Below are 16,011 nucleotides of genomic sequence, written 5' to 3'. Positions count from 1 at the left end.
CCTCTTAAATATGAGATCTGGGGTGAAAAAGATGTCAGATCTCATATTTACACTAAAATGCAATAAAACAGAAAAAAACCAAACAAAAAAAAAATGGCATTTGAAAAAATTAAAATAAAAAAAATCTCCTTTAAAGCGGTGTTTCACCAATTTTTTTTTTTTTTAAAGTCAGCAGCTACAAATACTGCAGCTGCTGACTTTTAAAATGAAAAACGGGTTCCCAAGAATTGCTGCGAAAAATTTGCCAACGTCCCTAAGTATAGAAAGTAAGCCTCAGATAGTGGGATTTTGAGGGCAATTAGAGATAGATTGAGAATTGTGTAAAAATTAAATTGATTTTATTCATATACAAAATTTAAAAAGCAGATTTAGAGCAAAAAAACAAATACATAAATAACACAGTAAATGGTCATAATTAACAGTGGTCCTGACTCTCACCCATGGATGATGTTCATCATGTAGTGGGATCCTTTTTGTCACCACTGTTAATTATGACCATTTACTGTGTTATTTATGTATTTGTTTTTTTGCTCTAAATCTGCTTTTTAAATTTTGTATATGAATAAAATCAATTTAATTTTTACACAATTCTCAATCTATCTTTAATTGCCCTCAAAATCCCACTATCTGAGGCTTTCTTACTTGCTGACTTTTAAAATATGGACACTTACCTGTCCAGGGCGCCCGCGATGGCGGCACCCGAAGCCGATCTCTCCCTCGGCTCTCGGGTGCTTCCGCCGCCATCTTCGGTAAGGGAATCAGGAAGTGAAGACTTGTGGCTTCACTTCCTGGTTCCCTACTGCGCATGCTTGACTTGCGCATGCGCAACTCGCGCTGCGCGATATCACTGGTCCCTGCTGTCTTCTGGGACCTGTGTGTCTCCCAGAAAACAGGCGGCTCGGGTATCTATGCCCGGAAGCGGGAGCAAAATGCCTGTATTAGACAGGTATATGCTCCCCCCTCCCCCCTGAAAGGTGCCAAATGTGACACCGGAATGGGGGGGGATTCCGAAAAGCGGAAGTTCCATTTTTGGGTAAAACTCTGCTTTAAGAGCATTGGGCAGAAGTGACTTTTGACGTTGCTTTCACCAGTCAATGCTATGGAGCCGAGTGGGGGGGCCATCTTCCCATCACCGCCAAGCAGGAGAGAGGACCCGATCATCTCCGCCGCTACCGGCGGCTCCGATAAGCGGCAGAGACCACCGGAGCGTGGCGGGAGTGGGCCCTCTCCCGCCCCCAGATAAAAGTGATTTTGCGGTGAAACAAACAAAGACCACTTTTATCTGAAAGAGGACCGCCCGCTGAAGAAGAGGATACCGGGGTTATGGTAGCTATCTGCTGCTATAACAACGATATTCCTCTTCAAAGTGCCGGCGTATAACGACGGCGGGCGGTCCGTAAGTGGTTAAAGTGGTTGTAAACCCTTCCTTATACCTGGTGAAGTGACTGGCCTGAGGTGATACAAGGAGATGTGTGCAAAGTGCAGTCATTATAAAGTTTGTCTGAGCTGTCAGAAAAAAAGGGGGGCAGAGAGCTGACGTTACACTCTGCAGAGCTTAGTGAGGAGAGCTCTGAGAGCTGATTGGAGGGAAGGGACACACCACCCCCCTCCACACAGCACACAGGAACAGAGCTGAGGCTGTCAATCACAGGCTGTGTGCTGGACGTTCCTCTCCTGTTAACTTTTTTTTCTCTTGGTGTCAGGACCACTTGTCAGAAGTGATTCATGCTGATAGCAGAGGAAGGAGGCAGCAGACAGAAATGACGCTTAGTGCTCTGGATTGAGACATGTACACACTTTAGAGGGGCATGCTTTGTTCATATTTCATATCTGATGTTTAACATACCAGGTCTAAAGGTGACCCTTAGAGCTACCAACAACTATGTAGTACAAAGACCTGCCTGATTGGATGCAAATTGAATAGATGGTTTAGGATTGTCCTCATATTACACAGTTTTGGTAAAGCTAAAAGAGATTGTATGGGGATTTTACATTTAGGTTGTATCGTGTATGGCCAGCTTTAGTGATGTGATTACAGACAGCAACAGAACTTGAGACAAAGGAGCATGCTGATGGGAGAGGAGAGCAGAGTGACAGAGAGATGAGCTCATCAGCCTGCTGCTTCTCCGTTTAATGACCAATCACAGGTTGGAGGAGGGGCAAGACCTGTAAGTGTTACTGAACTGCAGCAGAGAAAAATCAGGTCTTCTACCATACTGGGAGTGCCAGAGCTGTGTAAATCTCAGAGCTGGATGGACAGAAATACATATCCTTTGACAGGTAGAACAGCCCCCATATACACCATGTATCTCATCTGTCTTCTCAGCTGTATGTCTGGAGCTCAGCAAAGCCAAATGTTTCAAAGTCCTGAAAAGTCCAAAAAGTGTAGCTGCTGACTTTTAATAACCCGACACTCACCTGTCCCACGGTCCAGCGATGCGGGTGCAGGAAGCCTCGCTTCTCTCCCGCTCCTTTCCGCGGCGCCGGCATCCTAACTGTGGGCACCCGGTTGTGGCTTCACAGCTGGGCGCGCACTGCACATGCACATGCCGCGCTGCACGCTGTGAATGGCCAGGCAATCTTCTGGGACCTGTGATGTGTCCCAGAAGATTGCAGGGAGGGAGGGAGGAGAGGTGATCTTCCTTCAGGTGCCGCAGAGCCCAGGGAGGAAGTGGGAGCTGGGTGCCTGTAAAAACAGGTTACCCGCTCCCCCCCCAAAAAAAATGACATGCTAAATGTGGCATGTCAGTAGGGTGACCACGTGTCCCGGATTGCCCGGGACAATCCCGCAATTAGCAGGTCTGTCCTGGGTCCCAGGCACCCTCATTCCGGGACAATACAGTGTCCTGGAATTTCCCCCTGGCCCTGGACCGTTCTGATGCCCTCTAAAATATCCCTCACATTGCTACTGTCACTCACTGACAGCCTGTGGTGGACCCCTGGCTGGTGAGACCCCTTTTACCATACTTGCCAACTGTCCCGGATTTTCCGGGACATTCCCGGGACCTAGACGCCATTCCTGAATTTGTGGCGTCCCGGTAAATGTCCCGAGAAATCCGGTTCTTCACGGTTTCGCATCCGCCGCCGCCGCTGCCGCCGCTAGAGGTCCGCCGGCCGCCATTTTTCTGTAGTTTAGGAAGACGGCTGGGGGGGGGCTAGACGGAGCTCCTGCTTTGCCGTCCACCCTCCACCCCGCTCCGCCTCGCCCCGCCTACCCCCCGCCCCGCTCTGCCTCACCCCGCCTACCCCCCGCCCCGCTGCCAGTCTGATATGGAAAGGGGCGGGGGTTCTAGCCATGCGGAGGACACCTCTGAGGTAGGGGGGGGGCGCACCGCTGTGGGACTCCTGATGCAAGGGGGGCTCCACTGGGGACACCTGATGTGAGGGGGGGTCCGTGGGGACACCTGATGTGAGGGGGGCTCCACTGGGAACACCTAATGTAAGGGGGAGCTCCACAGGGGACACCTGATGTGAGGGGGGCTCCACCAGGGACACCTGATGTGAGGGGGGCTCCACCGGGGACACCTGATGTGGGGGGGGGGCTCCACCGGGGACACCTGATGTAAGGGGGAGCTCCGCCGGGGACACCTGATGTGAGGGGGGGCTCTGCCGGGGACACCTGATGTGAGGGGAGGGGGGGCTCCACTGGGGACACCTAATGTGAGGGGGGGCTCCACAGGGGACACCTGATGTGAGGGGGGGCTCCATCGGGGACACCTGATGTGAGGGGGGGCTCCACCGGGGACACCTGATGTGAGGGGGGCTCCGCCGGGGACACCTGATGTGAGGGGGAGCTCTGCCGGAACACCTGATGTGAGGGGGGGCTCCGCCGGGGACACCTGATGTGAGGGGGAGCTCCGCCGGGGACACCTGATGTGAGGGGGGGCTCCGCCGGAGACTCCTGATATGAGGGGGGGCTCCGATGGGGACACCTGATGTGAGGGGGAGCTCCGCCGGGGACACCTGATGTGAGGGGGAGCTCTGCCGGAACACCTGATGTAAGGGGGAGCTCCACTGGGGACACCTGATGTGAGGGGGGGCTCCACCGGGGACACCTGATGTGAGGGGGGCTCCGCCGGGGACACCTGATGTGAGGGGGAGCTCTGCCGGAACACCTGATGTGAGGGGGGGCTCCGCCGGGGACACCTGATGTGAGGGGGAGCTCCGCCGGGGACACCTGATGTGAGGGGGGGCTCCGCCGGAGACTCCTGATATGAGGGGGGGCTCCGATGGGGACACCTGATGTGAGGGGGAGCTCCGCCGGGGACACCTGATGTGAGGGGGAGCTCCGCCGGGGACACCTGATGTGAGGGGGGGGGCTCGGCCAGGGACTCCTGGTGTGAGGGGGAGCTCCCCCGGGGACACCTGATGTGAGGGGGAGCTCCACTGGGGACACCTGATGTGAGGGGGGGCTCTGCCGGGGACACCTGATGTGAGGGGGAGCTCCGCCGGGGACACCTAATGTGAGGGGGGCTCCGCCGGAGACTTCTGATGTGAGGGGGGGCTCCGCTGGGGACACCTGATGTGAGGGGGAGCTCTGCCGGGGACACCTGATGTGAGGGGGGCTCCGCCGGAGACTTCTGATGTGAGGGGGAGCTCCGCTGGGGACACCTGATGTGAGGGGGAGCTCCGCCGGGGACACCTGATGTGAGGGGGGGGCTCCGCTGGGGACACCTGATGTGAGGGGGGCTCCGCCGGAGACTCCTGATGTGAGGGGGGCTCCGCTGGGGACACCTGATGTGAGGGGGGGCTCCGCCGGGGACATCTGATGTGAGGGGGGGCTCCGCCGGGGACTCCTGGTGTGAGGGGGGGCTCCGCCGGGGACACCTGATGTGAGGGGGAGCTCCGCCGGGGACACGATGTGAGGGGGGGCTCCGCCGGGGACATCTGATGCAAGGACGGACTCTGCTGGGACATCTGATGCAAGGACGGACGGCTGGTGGCAGGCGACGTGGCTAGTGACACGCTCAGGGATCCCACTGATTCTGCATTATGGTGAGTTGAATGATTTCATTTTATATTAATAATAGAAATAATGCACTTCAATCATCCTGACACCATAACAACCATGGTGCCGGGATGATTGAAGTGCTAACACCAGGTGTTTGGAGTATCTTTATCTGCTGATTGTTAAACTTTCTAGAATACACACATTTTTATTGTGTAGGATCTGGGGCTGCTGTCCCGTCATCTCCCTCTCCCCCTCTCCCCCTCTCCCCCTCTCCATCCCTCCCCCTCTCCATCCCTCTCCATCCCTCATTCATCTCAGACTCTAACCACACCCTCTTGAGCCACGCCCATTTAAGCCACGCCCACTATGTTGCATAAACCACGCCCATTTTTCCGCGCTTCACGCTTGTATATTTTTCGTAAGCCACGCCTACAAACGAATGCCCCGCCCCCTAATTATTGTAAGGCTCCGCCTACAGCCACAAAAGTGTCACACATTTTTTTTTTACAATGTTGGCAACTATGCTTTTACATGAGCCGCTGGCTCAGTGCCCAAATGGTTGCTAGCCACCGCCCGACTCGTATCTAGCAACCAGTGACGTCATGAGGAGGAGAGAGACAGAGCCCCAGCATTCACAGCGGGAACTCCTCCGCGCCTACTGATTAACTCCACCCACCTCCTCCCTGCATCGTTCAGCCAGCAGCATGCAGAAGTGCACGAAGGAGAGATGAGCTTTGTAGAAAGACAAGTGAATCCAAAGCACTCACCATGGACAGATCGGGGTTAAAATCCTCAGCCAGCTCTCCCCCAGCAGTCAGCATTCTGTGCTGAATTGTCAGCACTTCACAGGAGCTCTGAGTGTGTGTCAGCCTGGAGCTGGCACTGATAAGAGGACAGTAGGCAGATGAGGGGTCTTCAGAAGAGGAGAGGACACTGACAGTTGAGATAACACCCTCTGAGGGATGGAAGGAGGACACATCCTTAGATATCAAGACATGGTTCATGCTGGGATGTGACCCCCCCAAAAGTGAAGGACTACAGGTCCCAGCATGAACCCCTCAGAACTGAAGATGTGATGCCCCCCCAATCAGTGAGGAACTACAGGTCCCAGAATTAGCATGTGAAATTTATGGGGTCACACCCTTAATTCTCAGGGGTCCATGCTGGGACCTGCAGTCCTTCAATTTGGGGGTGGGGGGATCACATCCTTAGATATCAGGGGTTCATGATGGGACTTGTAGTCCTTCACTTTTGGGGGATGTGACCCCCCAAAAGTGAAGGACTACAGGTCCCAGCATGAACCCCTCAGAGCTGAAGATGTGACACATCCCCCCACACACGGCCCCCGCATGGGAGAAGTAATATCAGCAGCCAGCGGCGGGAGCAGCGTTCACTTTCCCAGGGCTCCGGTGTATCAGACTGGTGGCAGGCTATAGATGACAAGTGGCACACTACATCTGGTGGCAGGCTACGGGTGAAAAGTGGCACACTGCATCTGGTGGCAGGCTATGGGTGGAAAGTGGCACACTGCATCTGGCGTCAGGCAATGGTGGCAAGTGAAACGCTGCATCTGGTGGCAGGCAATGGGTTACAATTGGCACACTGCATCTGGTGGCAAGTGACACGCTGCATCTGGTGGCTAGTGACCCGTTGCATCTGGTGGCAAGTGACACGCTGCATCTGGCGCCAGGCAATGGTGGCAAGTGACAAGCTGCATCTAGGAGCAGGCAACGGTGGCAAGTGGCAAACTGCATCTGGTGGAAAGTGACACGCTGCATCTGGGGCAGGTGACAGAGGTGACAGTGGCAAGTAACAAGCTGCATCTAGTGGCAGGCAACGGTGGCAAGTGACAAACTGCATCAGGTGGCAAGAGACAAGCTCAGGGTCCCCACTGATTCTGCATTATGGTGAGTTGAACAATTTCACTATATATTACAATGTAGTACAACACCAGCCATTCACCGACAAATCACCCCTGCAGCCGAATTCCCCGTCAACCCCAAGACTACATTCCCCCAACCCCCCATCTTTTTTTGGGAAGGGGGGTGTCCCTGAATGGCAGTTTGGAAATGTGGTCACCCTACATGTCAGGGGGTCACCAGCACTTAAAGCAGAAGTTCCATTTTTGGGTGGAACTCGGCTTTAAGAAGGTTAAATGGTCATAAAATCTGGAGATAATCTCAGAGTTCACAAACATTTATAATCCCTTGTGAAACAATGTTACAATATTTTGCTGTACTGAGACAGCAACAGAGAACAATAACGTCCAATAAATAACATTATCCAACCCGATATCTAGAACCGATATTTCAGGGTTTGGTGGAGACGAGAGTTCAACCTCAGGACAGTCTCTTCTATCTTTCAGGAACTCTACTGATGAGATCCCTGTGCTAAGTTCCTGGGTCTGTACACCTGCTGTGCCCATTATGAGGGGTTCCCACCATCCCTGTGTTGAGTTCCCAGTCTGTACACCTGCTGTGCCCATTATGAGGGGTTCCCCCCATCCCTGTGCTGAGTTCTCAGTCTGTACACCTGCTGTGCCCATTATGAGGGGATCCTACCATCCCTCTGCTGAGTTCCCAGGTCTGTACACCTGCTGTGCCCATTATGAGGGGTTCCCCCCATCCCTGTGCTGAGTTCTCAGTCTGTACACCTGCTGTGCCTATTATGAGGGGTTCCCCCCATCCCTGTGCTGAGTTCCCAGGTCTGTACACCTGCTGTGCCCATTGTGGGGGGATCCTACCATCCCTCTGCTGAGTTTCTGGGTCTGTACACCTGCTGTGCCCATTATGAGGGGTTCCCAGTCCCACCATCCCTGTGCTGAGTTCCTGGGTCTGTACACCTGTTGTGTCCTGTTGTGTCCATTATGAGGGGTTCCCTCCATCACTGTGCTAAGTTCCCAGGTCGGTACACCTGCTGTGCCCATTGTGAGGGGTTCCCACCATCCCTGTGCTGAGTTCCTGGGTACACCTGCTGTGTCCATTATGAGTGGTTCCCAGGTCTGTACACCTTCTGTGCCCATTATGATGGGATCCCACCATCCCTGTGCTGAGTTCCCAGTCTGTACACCTGCTGTGCCCATTGTGAGGGGTTGCTACCATTCCTGTGCTGAGTTCCTGGGACTGTACACCTGCTGTGCCAATTATGAGGGGTTCCCACCATCCCTGTGCTGAGTTCCTGGGTCTGTACACCTGTTGTGTCCATTTTGAGGGGTTTCCACCATCACTGTGCTGAACTCCCAGATATGTACACCTGGTGTGCCAATTATGAGGGGTTCCCACCATCCCTGTGCTGAGTTCCCGGGTCTGTAAACATGCTGTGCCCAATATGAGGGGTTGGAAAATTTCTGTCGAGAGTGGAAAGCTATCAGAATACAATTTCCCAGCGTTGGGGGAAATCCTCCAACCATCTGGCATGTGCAGACTGAGTCTCAGCCAGTTGGAGCCTCAGAAGGCACAGGGGCTCAGCTTTAGACATAGCAATGGATTGGTCCAACACCAAGCGAGGTGTCTCCTCACCCTTTAAGGTAGCGTTTGTTTGCTGATTGGATGTGGTGTTGGCCACACTGTGGAGAGGAGACCCATTGCTGGATCGTGGAAGGCATGAGTGTGACACGTTTTACTAACACACCAATATAAGGACACTTATTTATTTTTTTAAAGTGACGATTATTTTCAGTTGAATTCTAAGACTGAAAATAAAGATACTTATACTTGTGTTAACGTTTTGTGAATGGAACCTAATATCTATATTTCATGTTCATAATGCCTGCACTGTGGGTTAATGTGGCTCCAACAGCTCTGATCGCTCCGCCAATGGTGAGGCTGCCAACTGGAACTGAGAAAAGTACAAGAGATAAGAGGTGTGCCAGATCATAGTAGGGGGAGAGGCACTTGGTCTGCAGGTTTCTTTTACAATCTTTTGTGGTCTTTACGGTACTGAGATGTTAGGTTTTCCCATAGTTTCCAACTGTCTGCAATTTCCCGGAACATTCCCAGCTGGTTTCCAGAATTGATCAACTATAAATACTGCTAGGTTAAGAGTAGTGACTGTCCTCTTCTACCTATACAAGATATAGCTTCAACATTTTCTGGAAATAATTCCTGGATTTTAGAAAAAATGTATGCAGTTCTGCAGTAGGCAACAACTTTTCTTCACACCGCAAAGGAGCAAGGGCAGTCCACATATGTAACATGAAGATACGGCTTCCCAATATATAGGTAACACATTATGGCAGACCCAACTGGCTGGTTGCCCCCACAAGGTCAGAGCCACCAGAATTGTACCATGTAAAATCAGAAAACAGAGCACCAAATGTTCCTCCTAAAGCTTCGTACACACACTATTATTTTTTATTTTTTTAAACTAACAGGTCGTGTCGGAACCGCTGTACTAACAATCTGACGTTAGTACACTGATTGTGTTCTGACAGGGGAACGTCCCCCCCGTAGGACACTCCAGCCAGCAGACCTTTTTTGATCATGACCATTTGGCTGGCTTCTGTCGGACTGTCTGCCATACACACGTGCCGAATGTTGGCCGGTTTCTATTGAACCGCCTGACTTTCGGCCTGTGTGTTCTAGGATTAAGAGTCTATTATTCTACATATGAATTAAATGGTACCAACATGTTTTCGCGTCAAAACCCCTTTATCAGGGCTTGAGCAAAGTGGCAAAGCTTTCTATTGGACACTATAACACCTCTTAGGGGATAGTATCTATCAGAAGAAAAGAACATGCTGTCTCAATGGACGTGTATTGAAGATACTGAACCCCTTCTCCTGGTCTTCTTCCACATACTCATCACTACTCTTGCACCATTTACAGCCACTAATTTAGCCAACACATTTCAGGGACCAAACCCCCCTTTATCAGGGCTTGAGAAAAGTAGTGGACTCACTACTCCTAAGGAATTGTATCTGTCAGAAGAAAGAAACAAGCTATCTCAATGGATACATCTTGAATATACCAGCCACCTTTTCCTGGTCTTCTTCCACGTACTCATCCCTCCACTTCCACTCATTCAACAGTCACTCATAATGTATCCAACACATTTCAAGGGCCAAACCCCCCTTTATCAGGGCTTGAGCAAAGTAATGGACTCAATTTGTAACTCCTAAGGAATTGTATCTGTCAGAAGAAAGAAACGAGCTATCTCAATGGATACATCTTGCATATACTGGCCACCTTTTCCTGGTCTTCTTCCACGTACTCATCCCTCCACTTCCACTCATTCAAGTCACTCATAATGTATCCAACACATTTCAAGGGCCAAACCCCCCTTCATGAGGGCTTTAGCAAAGTGGCAGAGCTTTCTATTGGACTCTGTAACACCGGACCTAGGGGATAGTATCTGTCAGAAGAAAAGAACGAACTGTCTCAATGGACATGTATTGAAGATACTGAACACCTTCTCCTGGTCTTTTTGCACATACTCATCACTCCTCTTGCACCATTTACAGCCACTATTGTATCCAAGACATTTCAGGGGCCACGATCCCTGTAGTTACCATGCAGATTTGCTCCAATCTGTATTGGACCCGGAGGACCACTGCTATCACTGTAGTAGCGGCAACCTCTACTTGCAACTTCCACTCCTCCGGTATGAGATACGCACACTTTCATTGGTCCAAGCTGGAGCAATACAACTATGCAAGAAAAATCATACCTAAACTTCAACTGATTGTAAAGCTTTTTTTAATTAAAATAATAAACATGTTATACTTACCTGCTCTGTGCAGTGGTCTTACAAAAAGCAGCCCTGATCCTCCTCTTCTATTCAGTAAGTGCCCACCACAGAAAGCCTTTTTCTATGGGGGCACTCGTGTGGGCTCAATCCCAAGCCCCCCTGTCTGTGTCTACAGCCCCTCCCCCCTGCCCCCTTGTCAAAGAATTTGATTGACAGCAGCAGGAGCCAATGGCTCCCAATGCTATCAATCTGCCTAATAAGGAGAGAGAGAGTTGAGAGAGCCACTACTCCTGCACAGCTCTGGATTGAGAGCGGCTCAGGTAAGTATAAGGGGGGCTGGCACAGAAGGTTGCATAGAATATATTTTGGTAAAAAAAAAAAAAAAAAAACCTTTAGGTTTTAGAATCACTTTCAGCTTAAAAGCAAAATTAAGCTGGTGCCAAAATCATATCCTCAGGTTTCTGTTTCAGGGTGGCTCCTTTCTTTTACAGCATCCAATAGAGCCACCCTTGCATGCAGAGACTAGCGTTGTGCCTTCTCACACTGGCATCAGAGCCAAGATAGCGCCCTTCTTGTGGTTACTATGCAAAATTGCAGCCACTCAGCACTGGATCCAGAAAACCGCTGCTATCACTGTAGTAGCAGCAACTATGTAGTAGCAGCAACTATTACAGTAATTTGCAACCTCCACAGGGACCTGTCAGGTTTAAGATATGCATACTTAGACTGGTCCAAGATGGACCAACGTAGCTATGCACTGAAATTAATATCTAAACGGCAGCTTTAAGAAGAATTAGGAGTTTGATTATGTGTTAAAGTTGATGTGACTGTCATGTAGGTAATAGGTTATCAGTTAGGAATTTATGATAGTTACAACTTTTACCTATGCCCCTGGTAGCCATATAAATGAAGAATTACACTTTCACCTCCTATAGGGAATTCTCACCTCTGGACTTTTAAAGTTTGGAGTTTAAAGTCTTTTAATGTTGGTGTTTGTTTACAACAAGGCAATATACAGCAGCCAACACATTTCTGGGACTCAGACATCTCCCCCCTTCTTCAGGACACAAAAATTGTTTACAGCTGGGAGAACTATCCATCCACAGGCAGCTTAACTCTTCAATAAGATGCAAAGTTGAAGCCAACACAATTTTACTTCAGCTGTTGCAGTACAGAGGATATTTGTTCCAGTTTCTTTAAAGTGTAAGAAGACAATGACTTTCCTAAGCCCTGTCTATGTGAGGTACTAACACTGACTGAGGGAAAAAAACTGTGGAGGGTCTAGCTAGAACTGAACTAATTAGCACTACTAGGAGGGGGAGGACAGACTGAGATACCAAAATCACATTTGTAAACACATTGTAGTGGCTCAAAACCGCTAATAGTTGTCAACATATTATAGAAAAATTTTAATCTCAGGTGGTTCAATACAAGACATTAAAAAATATGTGAAGGGAGACCTACTATAAGGTTTTGCTCCGGTGGTACTTGGTCCCGGCAAGAACCTCAAAATTCCTACCTGGTTACCCCTCTGAGTGCTTTTGTTGATGTAGAAAGCTGGGCACACATGTCCATATTTGGTGGACTTGCCCAATCGTGCGGCTGTTTTGGGCTGAAATTTTCAGGATGGCCTCAGTATTGCTTAAACAAACCTTAGCACCTTCTTCTGAACCACCGTGCTTATGACCTTACAAGGGCATAGACAAAACTACTACAGCAACTTATGACTGCCTCTAAACAAACCATAGCAAAGGCCTGGAGGACCTTGGTACTCTGTGTACCAAGGTGAGGCCAAAAATAGAATAACTTAAGCTATGATTTATAGCAAAATTGAGGCCACCATACTAGATAAGATCCCTATACACCGTAGGGTCTGGCAACCTTGGGTGGACCACTATCTTCTGCCTGACTTTGATTCTTCTCTCCTTGAACCCCAACAACCGAGGCCTATTCAGGATTGTTTACCGCCTGGCTCAATGGCTGACCTCTGGTGTGCCCATTAGACATTTGACAAGTAGATTCCAAACTTGGGGACTACTCCTGGCGAAGGGGTGCCCTGTTTTAGCCCCCAAAATATGTTGGCTGCTGTTCTTTGGTCTAGTGCTCTAATTAGACTTGCCATGTAGATTCCAAGCTTTGGGCCCCAGCCTCACCGGAGCTATTGCGTCCTGTAGGAATTTGATTGATGTTCTTCAACCTCAGTGGTCTAGATAAAATACTGATGAGTCTTAAAAAAGAAGCATCACTTTTGATTTTTACAGTACTCAGTTCCTGGTGGGACTTGCTGGCCTCCTGTGCCTGTGCCGGTTTCTCTTGCTGGGGCTTGTCCAGGAACAGGAACTCGCCAGCAAAGCATCCTACTCCTTGCAAACTGCAGTGTCAGAAAACCGCTACAGACGTGGGGGTGCTCTGTCTGACATCCCAACAAGGCACCTAGGAAGAAGAGAAGCCTGGAGCAGCCGAATAAAATGAGGTATGTGCAGGGCGCACATGACGGAGGTAACAGGGTTAATGAATGAGGGGGTGGAGACAAGGTGCCGAGGGGGAGGATAACACAGGGAGGGGACTGATAAATAGTAGGCCCGCCCTGGGAGGTACAAGCAGAAAGTTGTGGAAAGTTCAGCAGCATGGCGGAGATCGAGCGGATCATGGACCAGTTGAGGGAAGAAGCGGCGGTGCGGGGCACAGCTTGGCTACAGGCAGCGATCGGTGCTGCGCTGGCAGGGGGAGAGCGGCTACCAGTGGAGAGCGGGAGAACCGGTAACAGAGCGCGCCGCTCTAGGCCGCCGGAGCGTTTCTCCCCAGAGCATCCAGGGACATCACAGCAGCAGCGGGGTAGTCCCGGTGCGGGGCTCCCTGTGGGCCCACCGTCTAAAAGAGCGGCTGGGGGAGAAGGAAGCGGTGGCTATGCGGCCGCAGGGGACCGGATTGTGGGGCGGGAAAAGGAGAGAGCGGAGTTGAGGCCCAGACGGAGAGCATCTGCAAGGAGCGCGAGCCCCGCCCCCAGGAACATGGCGGGCGGCCCAGCAGGAGAGCAGGCCAGGTCAAGAGCGGGGGTTCCCGGGCCACCTGCATCTGCGGCAGGGGACCTGAAGAGGGGAGAGAGAGGCCGATCGGGCATGGTGAGCAGGAGAGCGGAGGCCGGCAGGACCGTGGTTTCCCACACCGGTCCTGGGAAGGCTGTCCGGAAGTCGGGCGGAGCGGTGCATGCGCAGAGGAGGGAAAACATGGAGGTGTCTGCGGCAGCTGTGGTCGGCGGGCCTAGCGGGCCCTCATCAGAGGAGGAAGAGGAGATCCCTGGTGTGGTGGAGGAAGGATCCGGATCGGAAGAGGAGGCGCACCCCCCTTCCAGGAGAACAGCAGCAACAGCGGGCGGAAGGTCGGCTGATGGGGTGTTACCTGTGCAGCCCGGTAAGTCTCTTACATCAGGGCATATTATGGGTAGCGATGATATTGTGGGGACAGAGGTTACTGTCGGGAGGTCAAGTGACAGTGGAGTAAGCGTTGGGCCTGCTGAGGGGGTTTCTGGTTTATTGGGGTTTTTGGTGGGTATCAAGGAGTTGGTACAGAAGTTTGAGGCGGCAGAACGGCCGGCTCCAGTACCAGCGACGGCGTGGGTCCCAACAGCTGGGAGTGTGGATGTAACAGTAGCTTTGCCAACGGTGGCGGTGGCGGCAGCACCTGCGGTGCTGGAGGCAGTGGGGAGCGGAGATAAGCAGGGGACGGACAATGCTGAGGCGGCTAAGGAAGTCGCGGTTAGGCAGGATATAACTAGATTGGGGGACGCTGCACGTTGTGAGGTATATGTGTGTTTTGAGGGGCCATTAGGAGCTCACCTGAAGCAGGAGGTTTGAGAAAAGCTGTGGAAGGGTGAGTACGTGGAAATTTTTTCATTGTTGCCCCTGGAGAAGTTTAACTTGGATAGGGTTAAACCCGATAGTTCCAAGAAAGACGACGAGGAGAAGAGGAGATATCGTTTAATACCTAGGACATTTACGAATTGGTTGCAGGCCTTTGCAATCATGGCAAGCGTGATTGGGGAAAAACAGCCTGAACACTGTTCGGCTTTATTTTGCTATCAAGATGCGATAGGGGAAGCGTACAGAGTCTACGGTGGCACAGCGTGGCTTCGGTATGACGAACAGTTCAGGCAAAGGAGAGCGGTGCGTCCGGAGCTTCGTTGGGACCACAAGGACATCAGCCTGTGGATGCGCCTGATGACAACGGCGAAGGCTCCTAACCAGTTTTTTCAGGGGGGAGCCGGTGGACCTTCAGCCCAGGGACACTCGGCAGGAAACAAAAAAGGGATCTGCTGGCAGTACAACACAGGGGCCTGTAAGTTCGGGGCCACGTGTAAGTATAAACACAAGTGTACAGGCTGCGGTGGAATGCATCCAGCGTCAAGATGCTTTAAGCAAAATAAGGGACGAACAGGTGAAGCTGGAAACAAAAGGGAGGACTCCGGTGAAAGTGGAAAGGATGCGGCCGTTTCTAGGTAGGTATCCGGATAGGAGAGCAGCAGTCCTGTTAGAGGAAGGTTTTTCGGTAGGCTTTAGGATCCCATGCACGTTAACGGTTATTCCTCCTGTGTCAAACAACTTACGTTCTGCATTGCAACATCCGGAGGTGGTTTCAGAGAAACTGAAGAAGGAGGTTGCAATGGGTAGAATGGGTGGCCCTTTCGCAGAGGCACCTTTGGCAGATTTGGTTGTATCTCCATTGGGGGTGGTGCCCAAGAAAGAACCCAACAAATTTAGGCTCATTCACCACTTATCGTTCCCTAAGGGTGGGTCGGTGAATGATGCTATTGGGCAGGAGGAGTGCTCGGTGACGTATACGTCCTTTGACACGGCAGTGGGCTGGGTACGGCATTACGGTAAGGGGGCCTTGATGGCAAAAGCAGATGTGGAATCGGCATTTCGCCTGCTGCCGGTTCACACGGAAAGTTTTCGGCTGCTGGGCTGCCATTGGAATGGAGAATTTTATGTAGACAAGTGCTTGCCAATGGGCTGCTCAGTGTCATGCGCGTTATTCGAGCAATTTAGCTCGTTCGTGGAATGGGTGGTGAGGGACGTGTCAGGGGTGAATTCAGTCATTCACTACTTGGACGATTTCCTCTGTATCGGCCCGGCTTCGTCCAGAATCTGCGCGGTGCTCATGGCGACGTTGGCACATATCACTGACAGATTCGGCATTCCACTGGCGGCGGACAAGACGGAGGGACCATGCACGGTCATCAAATTTCTGGGCATAATCTTGGATTCAGAGGCAATGGAATGCAGGCTGCCAGATGACAAGTTGGAAGATTTAAAAAAAGAGGTTGCAGGTTTAATAGGATTACAGAAAGTTCAGTTGCCAGTGTTGCAGTCTGT

The 16,011-nt window shown here is 51.3% G+C and overlaps 2 protein-coding genes across 2 annotated transcripts in view; one reads left to right on the top strand and one right to left on the bottom strand.

Annotated features, from left to right (window-relative positions):
- LOC141148504 (sulfotransferase 1C1-like) overlaps window positions 1–16,011 on the top strand; it is a 58,795-nt gene that overhangs the window by 1,186 nt on the left and 41,598 nt on the right. The gene's annotated exons all lie outside the window — the stretch shown is intronic.
- The window catches only part of LOC141148505 (sulfotransferase 1C4-like), a 56,267-nt gene that overhangs the window by 23,977 nt on the left and 16,279 nt on the right, over window positions 1–16,011 (bottom strand). The gene's annotated exons all lie outside the window — the stretch shown is intronic.

The sequence above is a fragment of the Aquarana catesbeiana genome, linkage group LG06 (assembly GCF_042186555.1).
Source record: "Aquarana catesbeiana isolate 2022-GZ linkage group LG06, ASM4218655v1, whole genome shotgun sequence".
In the NCBI taxonomy this organism is placed as follows: Eukaryota; Metazoa; Chordata; class Amphibia; order Anura; family Ranidae; genus Aquarana; species Aquarana catesbeiana.
Note: the sequence above shows the minus strand (reverse complement) of the source record. Positions and strands in the feature narration are given on the sequence as shown.